The 15,132-nt window shown below is 52.5% G+C and overlaps 1 pseudogene; it reads right to left on the reverse strand.

Annotated features, from left to right (window-relative positions):
- Positions 1–2,116: 2,116 nt before the first annotated feature.
- LOC125943987 (uncharacterized) lies at positions 2,117–14,858 on the reverse strand (annotated as a pseudogene).
- Positions 14,859–15,132: the final 274 nt, after the last annotated feature.

Raw genomic sequence — 15,132 nt, forward strand, 5'->3', positions numbered from 1 at the left:
AGGACAGGTGAAGAAGACGCGCAACGGCGGGCTGGACGGAGTCGTTTGCCTGTGAATGATTTCGCGCAGCAGTTCGTACTGCTCGGCGTTCGTCATGCGCATGAGACCGTAGTACTCGTCGGTGTCCATGATGTCTTGCCGTTTGCGCACCGCCGCACACGGACTGGCATTTTGCATCAACCGCGTCAAGTCTTGGCCGGGCAGTAAGTCGACGTCTACGTCGACTACCACCACGCGGTTCGATTCGCGGTCTTCTTTGCGCTGCTGTTGTTCTTCTTGTTCTAGCGCCTTGTAGTGCTCATCGATCAGTTCCGCCACGGTGACGTCGTCGTCGGCTGGGTTGTATTCCTTGCGTTTGGTCACAATGAGCTGCGCGTGCTCCTCGTACAGTTTCTTGTACCTGCCGTTGTCGAGCACGTCCACGTCCTCACTGCAAAACGGCGCGTACAGCAAGACTTGCTCGCGCATGTACGAGTCGATGTTGTCGGACGGATTGTAATTGCGGTAGCGTATCACGACCGGTCGATCTCGCACAACGTAACGGTTGTCGCGACCCAGCCTGTACTTGCTTGCAAAGTCGGCCAGGCACACCTCGTTCAGGTCGGCTTGTTCTCGAGCCTCGTACTTCTGGATGACGTTGCGTTTCCAAACGTCGGTTGAAGACGCACTCAGCTTTGCGAGCTCCTCCTTGGTCTTGCGCACTCGCACGCGTTCTTCGGGAAAGCAAGTCGGAATGTACACGACGTCTCTACTCTTGTGAGACATGTGTTGACGCAGGAGGTACCACGCAGCTTCTTGCGCAGACATTTCCACTCCCTTTAGCATGTTGATTCCCAGCATGCGTAGAACGGCTTCGTAATCAATGTCCGGATTCTCGCCCAGAATTTGCACGACCGCTTTGTGAAGGTTAGACATGCCCCGATCCCCTTTGTTTACGTAGCCCACGACGTACGTAGCGCACGCGTAGTGGTCTAGTATCACTTGCAGATCCATGTTGGAGTCGAGTACCTTCCCTATCCACGGCTTGAACGCGTTCAGAAACTTCTGTGCTGGTGTTTGTTTGTGCAGGACGCAAGGTCTCGAGAGTCCGGCGCGTAGAATCGCCATGTACTCGTCTTCGGACGCGACGTTGAACGTGCGTAGGAACTCGTCCACGGAGTTGTACTTTCCCACTGCCAACGCCTCGTGCATTTCGTTGTACTTCTGCTTCAGTCCTTCTCGTTTCACTTTCTCCGCATCGCCGGCGTCGTTTGCTAGCGGAGAAAACGGCACTACGATCCTGGTAGTGTCGCTAGGCATGAACGGAGCGCCGAACCTACATTTGGTTCGTCCGCGTTTGTAGCACGTATGCGTGTGTGTATGCGTTTGCGTTCGAGGGCGTTTCAGCAGAGAAGTGTCCAACGTTACCAGAGCTTCGACCATGTCCAACGTCTTTGGCATGTCGCCGCACAGCTCTTCTTCGGGAGCGTTGTCAAGCCACAGGATCGTGTGAATGTGTGCGCTGCCGCGCTGTTGAAACTCCACTCGCTTGAAGTAATCAACGACCACGTACGGCCTGAACGGAGAGCAGCGCTTGTCTCCCAGGATGTTCATGATCACGTCGAAGACCCGGTGAGTGTAGATTGCGCACGCAACCGGGTCGTTGTTAACGAGCTCCACCCGTTCCAATGCACTCAGCTCTCCGATTACGTGAGCACGACCTTCCGGACCCACGCGCAGGCGTTCGAGCGTTTCGAGCAGTCGATCCCAATGCAGTTCCGAAGCGGAGAGCGTCAGGAAGACGTGAGGTCTGCCCAACTGTCGGATCATTGCAAAGAGCTCCTTACGTCGGTCTTGCCAGTAGTGAATCGTGTTGGGAATTCCGCGCATGAACGCCAAGTCCCGGTTCAGTACGTCGACTAGGAACTCGCGTCCGCCACTCTCAAGTTGTTGTCGGATAAACGAGTCTGTGATTGCGTTCGTCCGGAACGTCATGGTCATCTCGGCTACGTTGAACCGCATTACTTTCGTGACCAAGTACAGCACGTGTTCTGGCGTCACTCCGCGTCGGTCCGTGCGTCTAATCTCGCTGCTAGCTTTGACGAATGGCGTTGGCCGAGGTCCCGTGATCGTGCGCGGAATCCCAAGCTATATGGTCCGGAACGCAAGCTCCTCGGCGTACTCGTCGAAGAAGAGCGAGATCGGAACCTTGTTCTCTCCCGGAGCAACGTGCAAACTGTAAGTGTTGTCCACGAGTTTCCGAACGTCTTCTTCGCTTCGTACTCCGACGTCATCATACACTAGCGTTTGGCTGACGGCGTTCAGAGCAATCACCGCTTGCATGGGATCGTCCAAGTATGTGATTTCGGGTAGAGCTTCGATTTCGTCGTCAATGCACTCGGCGTCGTCCCCGTCAAACTGGTCCAGTCGACTGCAGTCTATCTGTACGTTCACGTATCTGTAGAGAGGAGTCTGCTCCAAGTGTTTCAACCAAGCGTGAATGTTGCTGCGCTTGACCAAATCGCGCTTGTACGACGCCTTGATCACCAGTCTTCTCTTGATGTGAACGTCGATCGCCGCGTCGTCGGGAACGTTGCGAGGCAGGCACTGAACGAGCGTTGGAACTTCGATGGGAACGTTCACGACCTGGCCTTTAATTCCGTACTGTCCGTTGCGATGCGTCAAGCGTCGTATGCTCATGAATGGGAGTCGAGGAGCGATGAGCCGTTCTTCCACCGTGTTCAACTCGGGTTGGTCGAGGTGGGTAGCGGTAGCCGTAACTCACGCTCATAGCAGGGACTCGACCCGCGATCAACGAGTCTTTACACGATGCACACACAACGTAGTCGTTGTAGTCAGTCTTGCTCTTGCCGTCGTTGCTGGCATCGAACTCGTTGCAAAGAACTGACAGCGCTTTGGTCCGATGAGTATCGTTCTGGATGTTTCCAATCCGCGTGAGGTTGTTGTCGAACCAAAGTCTGTCACACACCTTGCAACTGTGTCCGAAGCTCCGGTCCAGGAAGTCACGTTTGAAGCGAGCGTCGGGCTGCACGTGCTGCTTGGCTGCGCATGCAGCATCGGGAGCAGCCTCTCGTTGTTGACGTTTACACGCGGCTTCCCGTTCTCGAACTTCGGGTTCCGGCGCTCGCTTCGTACGTTTAGGTTGAACTTCACGGTCCCGAACCTCAGGTTCTGCTGCTCGACGTTCTCGAATCGACGCTGCTTCACGTTGCCGAAGCTCAGGATCCGCTGCTCGACGTTCTCGAAGGTCGGGTTCCGCCGCTCGCTTCGTACGTTTACGTTGAACTTCACGGTCCCGAACCTCAGGTTCTAATGCTCGACGTTCACGAACCAACGCGGCTTCCCGTTCTCGAAGGTCGGGTTCCGCCGCTCGCTTCGTACGTTTACGTTGAACTTCACGGTCCCGAACCTCAGGTTCTGCTGCTCGACGTTAACGAACCAACGCGGCTTCCCGTTCTCGAAGCTCAGGATCCGTTGCTCGACGTTGACGTTTCGAAGCGGCTTCGCGTTCTCGAAGTGTGGAATCCGCTGCTCGACGCTGACGTTTCGAAGCAGCTTCACGTTGGCGAACTGAATCTGGATCCGCTGCGCGTCGCCGACGTTTACGTTCTGCGTCGCGAGCTCTTCTCTGCGCAGCCTTGTCTTCAGAGGTGCTCGCGGTTCTGTTAATGAACTGGCTGCTGCTGTTTGAAGATGTGCCAGACAGTTCGTTGACAGATTCGTTGGCGTCCACTCAGCGCATCGGACGGCGCAGCGTGACTAAACCGAAGCAGCAACTGAGGCAGCGGTGCATGCACCGGGTTTATATAAGCAGCTGGCGCGGAGAGGAGTAGGAGAGAGAGAGACACGCATGTGCGCGCTATCGCACAGGTGGCGGATGAAGACACGGAGGGAGAAGCGCGTTATCGAACAGATGGCGTGGAGAGGGGGAGAGGAGGAGAGAGGTGTTATCGCACAGCTGGCGTGGAGAGAATGAGGAGAGGAGCGGACGGACGCCGACGCCGACGCCAACGACGCCGCGGGACAGGCCACCGCTATAAGATGCTCCGCATCTAAAATCATTCAAGAGAAAGATACCATAAGAATACTTGGTATGTGGCTGCAAGCTAATCAGAGATGCCTGCACAAACTAAATACCCTCAAATCAGCAGTGCAACAGATCTCACGCATGATCACCCGTATAACAAACAATCGTACGGGGATGCGAGAACAAGATACCTTCCGATTGGTAAGAAGTCTCGTCGTCAGTCGCATCACATACTCACTCCCCTATCATAATATGAACAGAGAAGAGAAAGAAAAGGCTAAACAAATAATAAAACTGGCCTACAAGACTGCTCTAAGATTACCTCAGAATACTTCAAACGACAAGCTACTGGCGCTTGGTCTACACAACACGATCGAAGAATTAACCGAGGCACAGCTACGAACACAAGAAAATCGCCTGCTCCAGACTCCAACAGGCAGAGAAGTCTTAAGCAAGTTAGGGCGTGATGCACTAATACAAAAACATCAAGAAACTCATGAGATACCCAGCGAACTTAGAGAATGGTACACGGTATCCCCCATACCAAATAACATGGATCGTACCCTGCATGCTGGAGAAGAACGGCTAGGGCACAATACATAGAAAAAATGACAAAATATGTGAATACGGCAAGATTCACTGACGCCGCGCTTTATCAGACAGATGCAAGGAAGGCGGTGGCAGTGGCCACAGACCGTAGAGGGTTAGTTACAGCCTGCGCTTCAATAGATCGCGCTTCTACAACAGCAGCAGAAGAGGTTGCAATTGCGCTCGCAATAAAAGAGGGCTGGACGCTAAGCATTCCATTTACGATAATCACAGGCTCACAGAAAGCTTGCAGAAACTATCTAAGGGGCAATGTTGGAGCACAGGCGCTCCGAATACCTGTCGGCACTGGATGGGACCCCACGGTTCAATACATTCAAACTGTGACCTGGGCACCGGGGCACGAGGGCGTCACCGGGAACCTGCATGCGGACGAGGCGGCTCGAGGCTTTACAAATAACCGTGCCGCCCCAGACTCTGCAATAGAGGACCCTACACCCCTAGACCCTTGCTTTGCAACAATTCTGAAATACTTCAGAGAAAATAGAAAGATCTATCCACCCCCGCACGGTAAACTCAGCGCTGCGGAGGCAACCGTGTTGCGAAGATTACAGACGAACACCTACATAAATTTGCCCACACTCCACCTGATCTACCCCACGGTATACAGAGACATATGCCCGTGGTGTGGAGCAACACCAGCACTCTTTCACATCACGTGGGAGTGTGCAGAACACCGAGAAGAATACGAAACAAACGGCACGTGGAACGAAAGGGAGGCACTGATGTATAGCCCGGCGCTGCTAGAAGTGCGTACTCCGGCAGAAGTCCTTGCTGCCTACGGCTAGCTCGCTGGTCCTTGGCGACGTTGGTCACGTCCTGCGGTTTCGGGCTTGGGTCGCGGCTTTGCGGGGGCGTTCGGTGCATGAACACAAAAGCACCTCCACCAGATGTCACGTAGTCGTGACGCTGAACAGTCGTAAGACTGTATGACGAAACTGATTCTTTATTGGGCGAACCTGTGCTCACAAAAGCAAGCTACACTCGAAGCACAACGAAAGCGGCGAACACAGTCGGCGACCGTCGAAAATCTGATCAGCGGCGAAACGCGTCGGCTTTTATACATGAGTCATCGAAAGTTCCAGATTATTCCCTGGTGCCCGCGTATCTTCCAGAAAGTTCTAGACCATTCGCGTCGGTCATACTATCAGATTACGTAAGCTTCGGTGACAACAGACAACGGATAGAAGCATCGATAACGTTCGAGAAACTTCGGAAACATGCAGGCGCGTCCTGTGCCTAGCGATAACGTTTAACATTGGTTAGTCGGTGAAAAGCGGTCACCGGTGAAAAATAAACATGTACACGTGTCAATATCGTTTAATGTTTACATATGTTAAGTCTTATCTTCTCAATAACTGACCTTTCGCCAGGAAAACATTTCTTGATTGTGTCTTTTGTATTAAATCTTTTACAAGGCGTTACATTGCTTTTTCATAGATGTGTACTTGTGCGACTTAATACGCACAAAACACATGTATCGCCCTAACGTGTTTAACTGAATCCGCTTGTCGCATGGCTCAACCAAGAGACACCAGTCTCTTGGCGGTGCGAGGGGACTCAGGCTGTAAAACTGAATTGTCTCCTACTCCGAGGTCTTGCAAATACTCATATAAACTCGTCACTACAGTGAACAATCTTTCGAGGTCACACGAAGTTTCCAGTGTAACTGTTATTAAAGGTAATATACAGGGTGTTTTTTTTAGCTGCACCAAAGTTTTAAGATTAGAAATTAGAAAATTAGAATTAGAAAAGTGTTATGTTTACCATTCGAGTGTACGGATTGGCGGCCTCTAGATACAGAGCAATTTCAGCACTTACGTCCATAATTAGCGAAGTTACGCTACATAACTCTCTAATTATCAACAATAGGTGGCTACAAGCAATGACTACTTTGGGGCCCGTCCTCGACACTAGCTATCCTAACGATCAAATTTTGAATAGCGGAGTTCATGCGGGAGCTACGAGAACAATTAGTTACCCTTGGCAGGCTGCTTCAAACCGAAACTGGCCGCAAAATGAGCGTCTGTGTCGTCGATGTCGGCGGCCCCTATATATTGTCACGAGCCTCTAGAAGTGGACTTGAAGGTTTAATAACCCGTAGAGCAGCTGGCTCTCGGAAGACGCGACCGTCGGGGCTGGCTCGAGCAGAGAAGGGGGCGCGCGGTCTTCTTTCTTCTCTTGGGCTCGACCCACTCTTGCCCTCGACCCACTACCTACAGGTGGCAATATCCCCCCTTCCGAACAAAAGCATCGCCTCGATGCTAAAAAAAAAATAGGCGTAGAAGACAACGAAGAAGAAGGCAGGCAAAGCGAAAGTACACAAAAAAAAGTAGCCGTCACGCCGGCACAGTCAATGAACGAAGAAGCAATATCCCAAAGATAAATGAAAAGTAGAAACAAAGAAGGGAATGAGAGAACAAAAAAACGAAAACAAAAAAGTTACGGACGCGCAAATACCGGCTCAGCAGTTTTTCACAGAGACCACGGCGGCGAACGGGGGTCCACACCCAAACTTGGTCCCCGGGGTTGTAGGACACGTCCCTGTGGCGGATGTTGTAGCGTCGTGCGTCTGCCTGCTGCTGCTGGCCGATATGCAGCCGCGCGAGCTGCCGGGCTTCCTCAGCACGCTCTGCAAATTCCTCGGCGTCAGTGGTCAATAGGTCAGCGTCTTGACACGGCAGCATAGCGTCCAGCATCGTCTGGACTTCGCGACCGTAGAGAAGGCGAAAGGGCGTGAAGCGCGTCGTCTCTTGCACGGCGGTGTTATACGCGAAGGTCACGTAAGGCAAGATCCGATCCTATGTTTTGTGTTGAACGTCGATGTACATTGCGAGCATGTCTGTGACCGTCTTATTCAGTCGCTCGGTAAGTCCGTTGGTCTGCGGATGGTACGCGGTCGTCTTGCGATGCCTGGTATTGCTCAATTCAAAAACCTCGTCCATAAGCTGCGCTGTGAATGCTGTCCCTCTGTCAGTTATTACAGTGGAGGGAGCACCGTGACGCAAGACGATGTGGCGCATGAAGAAGTGCGCTACCTCAGAGGCCGTGGCTCGTGGGATCGCCTGCGTCTCAGCATAGCGTGTTAAATAATCAGTCGCGACGATCACCCATTTGTTGCCGTCGGCAGAGAGAGGAAACGGTCCGAGAATGTCCATGCCGACTTGGTCGAAAGGCGTGTGAGGTGCTTCAATTGGCTGAAGTAAGCCAGCCGGTTTAACGGATGGTGTCTTGCGGCGCTGGCATTCACGACAGCCTTTAACGTACTGTTTGACGCTTGCCGAAAGCCCGGGCCAATAGTACATTTCGCTTACTCTAGCGAGTGTTCGTGGAAAGCCTAAATGACCAGATGTCGGTTCGTCATGGCAAGCGAAGAGGACGTCGTCGCGCATGTCCCTTGGAACCACCAGGAGGTAAGCACGGCTGGTCGAACGAGCATTCTTCTTATACAGCACGTTATCTCGCAGACAGAAGGACGTCAGCGAGCGGGACAGATGGCGTGGTATGGTTGTGTCGCGACCCTCTAAATGATCGATGATCGGTCGAATCTCAGCGTCGTCACGCTGCCGTCTGCTCAAGTCCGACGAACTAATGGCACCCAGGAAGCCGTCATCATCCTCTGTTTCCTCACTGGCAGGATCAATGGGTGCGCGGGACAGCGTGTCAGCGTCTTCATGCTTACGGCCGGACTTATAAACGATGGTGATGTCAAATTCCTGTAGCCGCAAGCTCCACCGTGCCAGTCGTCCTGAAGGGTCGCGTATGCTTGCCAACCAACAGAGGGCATTGTGGTCCGTCACTACTTTGAAGGGACGACCATAGAGATAGGGGCGAAACTTGATGATCGCCCACACGACCGCGAGGCACTCCTTCTCCGTAGTCGAATAATTCGCCTCGGCATGGTTCAGGGAGCGGCTGGCATACGCTATAACTCTTTCCACTCCATCTTGAAGCTGGACGAGCACTGCGCCAAGGCCAATGCTACTGGCGTCGGTATGCACCTCAGTATCAGCATCATCGTCAAAATGTGCAAGGACGGGTGCTGACTGAAGGCGCTGTCGTAATTCAGCAAAAGCCGCCTGTTGCTCATTATGCCACACAAATGGCGTATCGTCTCTTGTAAGGCGTGTCAGGGGTTCCGCTATCTTCGAAAAGCCATTAATAAACCGGCGATAGTAGGCGCACAAACCCAGGAAGCGCCGGATGGCCTTCTTATCGGCAGGAGCTGGAAACGCGGCCACAGCGGCAAGCTTGTCTGGATCGGGTCGGACCCCTTTAGCGCTTACTACATGACCGAGGAACTTGAGCTCTTCGTAACCAAAGTGGCACTTTTCGGGCTTAAGTGTGAGGTCTGCCGATCGGATGGCTTCTAGCACACTCCGTAGGCGGTGAAGATGCTGCTCGAACGTTTCAGAGAAGATGACCACATCATCCAGGTACACAAGACAGGCCTGCCACTTCAGTCCAGTAAGGACAGTGTCCATCATTCGCTGGAAAGTAGCCGGGGCTGAACACAAGCCAAAAGGAAGCACTCGAAATTCATAGAGCCCATCTGGAGTCACAAAGGCTGTTTTCTCGCGGTCGCGTTCGTCTACCTCGATTTGCCAGTACCCGCTTTTTAAAACGAGAGAAGAAAAGTACTGGGCGCGCCGTAGTCGATCTAACGAGTCGTCGATACGCGGCAGCGGGTACACGTCCTTTTTAGTCACGTTGTTGAGCTTGCGGTAGTCGACACAGAAGCGTAGCGTTCCGTCTTTCTTTTTGACAAGAACGACCGGAGATGACCACGGGCTGTTGGAAGGTTCGATGACGCCATCGTCAAGCATCTCCTGGACTTGCGTACGTATGGCTTGGCGTTCTCTTGCCGACACGCGGTAAGGCTGCTGGTGTATCGGGCGTGCGTCTTCGTACGTGATGATCCTGTGTTTAGTGATGGAAGTCTGGCGTACCTTGGAAGAATGTGCGAAGCAGGTCCTGAATTCAAGCAAGAGCTTGCGCAGTGCTGTCTGCCTATCGGTGGACATTTCAGAATTGATGTCAAGATGTCCCAGAGACGTGTCTGCTGTCTCCACTACTTCTGACGTGAAACAGTTGTTAACGTCTGCTATTGCGTCTGCAAACGCTAACGAAGTGCCGCGGAACAGATGTCGGTGCTCGTAGCTAAAGTTGGTAACAAGCAATTGCGAATGACCAGAACGAATCTGTATAACACTGCGAGCTACACAAACACCTTGTTTCAGTAGGTGTTCCAAGTTACTTTCGGCCACCGCTTCGCCATCGCGTAAGCCACAGCATGTGACGTCGACGAGGACACTGGCACGTGGAGGAAGCGTTACACTGTCAGCAGAAACACGAAGTACGTCGTCGCGCCGTCAGCCGTCTTGCACGTCGATTGCTCGTTCGGCAGAGAAAGTGATACGACGCTCTTGCAGATTGATAATCGCGCCGTACTCCTGCAGGAAGTCAACCCCAAGGATAACGTCGCGGGAGCATTCGCGTAAGACAAGGCAGCTCGCTACGAATGTAGATCCTTGAATCTCAACTCTAGTCGTGCAGGCGCCCAGCGGAGTAACGATGTGGCCGCCAGCCGTCCGAATCTGCGAGTTATGCCAGGGCGTGATCACTTTCTTCAGCTGCGTTGCTATTTTGCCGCTTAGTATCGTGTAGTCTGCGCCGGTGTCCACTAAAGCACTAACGGCATAACCGTCAACAGTAACTGGTATATCGAGCGAAAGCCGGTCGTCCCGTTCAGTTGCAGATGGTGTCGGGTTTGTATCTTTCCGTAACTGCGTCCGTCGGAGGTCTTCAGCGCTTCGACCGTCAGCGACCTCGCCCCGAAAGATCGCCTCAGTTAGTTTTCCCGGCGGGGACTGGTCGACCGGTCGGGAGAATACCGCTGGGGCGGAGGTGAAAAACGTCTCGGAGACGGCGAACGCGACTGCCGCCTGGCAGGCGGTGGCAAGCGCTGCTGGGACAGGTATTCCGAATGTCCCTGGGTCGTTGGCCGTATCTGGGCGGCGGCGAGTATGCGGAAAAGCCGCGAATCCCAAGGCGCCGGTATGGGCACTGGCGGTACAAGTGGTCAGCTTCACCGCAGTGGAAGCACAGAGGCCGATAATCGGGTGTGCGCCAAACATCCGACTTCCGAGGGGGCGGGCGTCTATCGTCGACGTAGTGAACCGCTTGCTCCGTACGATGAGCAAATGGAGCGGCATGAACAACGGGCGGCGGCGTGTACCCAGCGTCGTAGTACGGTATCGGCTGCACCGACTGAACTGACACCGTAGGAGGAGCACGAACGAATAGCGGCGGCGAGGAAGCAGGGCGCTTCAGGGCTTCCGCGTAGGTCGCACGGGGGTATTCAGGAGGTACTGCCGCAGCGTTAGCAGGAGGCAAGGTATCACGAAGCGCCTGGTGCAGTTCGTCCTTGATAATGCTCGCTATGGAGCTTACCGTAGGTTGCGGTGTTACAGCGGCCTTTTGCAACTCTTCACGCACTACAGAGCGGATGAGTTCTCGCAGTGAGTCGCCGTTGCTTCCTATGGCCGTGAAAATGTCAGCAGCAGACATGGTGTTCGCTTGCCGCTCATACAAGTTCGAGCGATGCAGAAGCATCTTTTCCATGGTTACGGCCTCGGACAGGAACTCCGCGACCGTCTTCGGAGGGCTCCGTATGAGGCCAGCGAAGAGTTGCTCCTTGACCCCGCGCATCAGATGACGTAACTTCTTCTCCTCCGTCATTCTTGGATCCGCTCGTCGGAAGAGGCGCATCATGTCTTCGACATACGTGGTCACCGTTTCGTTTGGCAACTGGACACGGGCCTGAATCGCGCGTTCCGCTCGTTCGTGGCGATCAGAACTGGTGTAGGTCTCCAGGAGCTGACGACAAAACTCGCGCCACGACGGCAGTTGCCCGTCGCGGTTCTGAAACCACGTACGCGCGCCATCCTCCAGGTAGAGGTAGACGTGTCTGAGTTTTTCCGTGTCTTTCCATTCGTTCACGGAGGCCACGCGCTCGTATTCGACCATCCAGTCTTCGACGTCTTCGAACACAGTGCCATGAAACGTCTTTGGGATCCGTGGGCTCTCAAGTGTGTAACGGTTCGACATCGTGCTTCCCGTACCGGTTGGGGCGGTTTGAAGGGAGGCGCTGGTCATACCAGTCGATGTGGTGGGAACCGTAGCGCCGACGACTTCTGGGGACAGTCCCCTGATCCTGCGGCTGGCCCGATGCACGGGAGTGTCGACAGGCACTGGATTTGTAGCGCGGATGGAGGGGTCTGCAACATCCGTGAGGACGCTTACCCAGCACCTCCACCAGTTTGTCACGAGCCTCTAGAAGTGGACTTGAAGGTTTAATAACCCGTAGAGCAGCTGGCTCTCGGAAGACGCGACCGTCGGGGCTGGCTCGAGCAGAGAAGGGGGCGCGCGGTCTTCTTTCTTCTCTTGGGCTCGACCCACTCTTGCCCTCGACCCACTACCTACAGGTGGCAATATTATATATATATATATATATATATATATATATGCATACATGGGTGGGGTTCGCAAAGCTGGTCAGCCCCCCCCCCCCTCCGGAAAAATGAAAAATTTCCGCCTATGCACTGTGGTGTGGCGAAGCTTGAGCTGTTGACAAAAGTAAAACTCACAAGACATAAAACCAGATTTCATTCGTACTTAGACAAACTTATCTAAACGGGGTAGTGGTTTTCGAAATGCGCTTCACACCTCGTGTAAAGTAAGTGAGTGAAGGATGCGATTACAGTAGCATTATTGCCGCGAAACACTGTTTTCTTTTGAACCGCCTCTGAAAGCTTCTCTAATAGCCTCGATGGCTATGCGATACGTGACCAAATTAAGCACGCTTGCATGAACACTCTAAAAAATTACAAAAAAATTAGCGTAGGATTGCACTGGAGCCGCAATATTAAAGAGACAGCGGAGCTGATGGGTACCTAGCTAGTCCTGGCTTTTGGGCTAGGCTAAACAGTACCAAGTCGTCCCCAGCATATTCCGGAATTTATTGAGTATTGATCGATTATCGATTAGCTATTTATTGTCTATCGACTGGCTATCGCAAGGTATTGGCCACGTATTTGGGCTAGGCTAAGCACTACCATCTCGAGCTTCTTTGTTAACCTGCAAGTTTCTTCTCCATATGTTAGTACCGGTAGAATGCAATGATTGTAGACTTTTCAACGACAGTGGTAAGCTCCCTAACGTTAAGAGACAGGAAGAGAGCGGTGTGGATCAGAGAACAAACGGTGATAGCCTATATTCTAGTTGACATTATGTGGGGGAAAATGGAGCTGGTTAGGCCATGTAATGCGTAAGATGGATAACCGGTGGACAATTAGGGTTACAGAATATAAACCAAGAGAAGGGAAGCGCAGTCGAGGACGGCAGGAAACTAGGTGGGGTCATGAAGTTAGGAAATTTGCAGGCGCAAGTTGGAATCAGCTAGCGCAAGATAGGGGTAATTGGAGATCACAGGGAGTGTCCTGCAGTGGACATAAGTATAGGCAGATGATGATGAAGGACTACCAAGTCATCTCCAGCATGATCCGGAATTTATTGATTATTGATTGATTATTGATTACCTATTGATTGGCTATCGCAAGGTATTGACCACGTATTTGGGCTAGGCTAAGCACTACCAAGTCATCCCCAGCATTTTTCGGAATTTATTAAGCGATTATTGATGAGCTATTGATTGGCTACGATGATAAGCTTAAGTAGTACCAACCATGCTTAGCTAGACTTACCCAGGCTCAGCTTCGCTCGTTTATAGGGGTATGTGCCATTGAGCTTGGACCCTTTCTGCTCTACCGCCAGGATCGGCCCACATTTTCTGTTCGCAGGTTACGGACTAACGCTCGGCTTAAACAGCTCCGCTGTGAAGAAAAAAAAACGAATACTTGAGGAGCCCTTCTGCCACGCAACAATAATCATAATCTGGTTTCCTAGCGTTTCATTTCTTCAAAACTCATCGCTCGGCGCCGCCGCGTTGGTGCAGTAGTTACTGTGACGTGATCCTGATACGCACTGTGTGTGCCTGTGCCACAGACACGCGCTGAGATAAGCGCGATGCTATCGTTTCCCTTGCTCAGTTCTCACGCAAGTCATGTGACCATTCTGGCTGTATATATTTCATGACGGAACATTAAAGGTCATTCTTGGTCCTGAGACGACGAGCGTCTGTCTGGCTGTCTGACAGTTACGGTGTACGGCTGCAGACGCGAAAGAAGCGGATTCGATCCCGGCCGCGGCAGTCTCATTTCAATGGAGGCGCAATGCTAGACGCCCGTGTACTGTGCGATGTCAGTGCACGTTAAGGAACCACATGTGGTCGAAATTTCCGGAACCATCCACTACGGCGTGCATCATAATCACATCATGGTTTTGGCACGTAAAACTTCAGTAGTTGTTAAAACGAAACGTTTATGTGTCTCATCCGGAGGTGTCCTTTAAAGAGTTGGCAATGGCCTTGTCGAAAACCCGGCGTCGCGGCGGATGACAAAAATATGTCACGTGGCCGCATGGAAATGCATATACCCGATCACGTGTGGCGCATAACTTGCCCAAGTCCGTGATATGCCGGTATGTGCCACATGGGGTTTTACATGTAGCGAGAGCCTATCATTCGGTAATGTATAACCTAATGTGTAACTTAATGTATAACTCGATGCATGACTAAATTTGCACCAGGCTTTCTCCTTCAAGTGTTACAAAAAGTGTAAGGCCGATCAGAATTTTTAAATATTGGCGTTCGCCACATTCCTATCAAGAATGCCGATGACGGCACAATGCGGCCCTGACGAGTAGCTTTTGCACATCGTTGCTACTCACTCAAACCATGAGTAGCAACGACACAAACAAGCGCCACGCGCAAATAAACACACGCTAGTCCGCCGATTCCCCCAGTCCACGCCGAGAGGTGGCGCCTGGTGTCGAGAGTATTGGAGCGCGCCCGCAGCCTGCGCGTGAGGCTAAAATAATCTGATCTATGGTCACTAGCGAATATTGCAGTTCCATTTTCACAAGCAACAGAAACGTTCATTGTGCTTACCTATGGAAAGACAGACCATCACGCCGATTTTCTGTTCGATTAGGGCATCCTGGCACACAACACTTCATCACGCAGGTGCGCCTACTGCTGACGGTAGTTCTTGCCGGTCTGTGAGAGGCCGACGACTTTGAGCAGGACAGCGTCGACTGGGACCATTTACCTTAACTATGGACAGGCCCGGCCTTAAATATGTTCGGAGTCCCCGGCTCGCCAGTCCATCCGTGGGCACAAGTCGGGACGAATGTTTTTCCCGTGGGAAAACAGTCTCTCGCTTAATCGCCTACACATTTTTGTGGGGGCGCAAAGCACCATTGTTTCCCAGAAATCCCCAAACGCGACGAATCGCCGTCGGAATGGCGGCTTGGCTGCCTTCACACGTTTGTAGGGCGAAAGGTTTCCTCGTTTCCCTGAAATTGCCCCGAAACGCAAC

Source organism: Dermacentor silvarum, chromosome 1 (assembly GCF_013339745.2).
Source record: "Dermacentor silvarum isolate Dsil-2018 chromosome 1, BIME_Dsil_1.4, whole genome shotgun sequence".
Lineage (NCBI taxonomy): Eukaryota > Metazoa > Arthropoda > Arachnida > Ixodida > Ixodidae > Dermacentor > Dermacentor silvarum.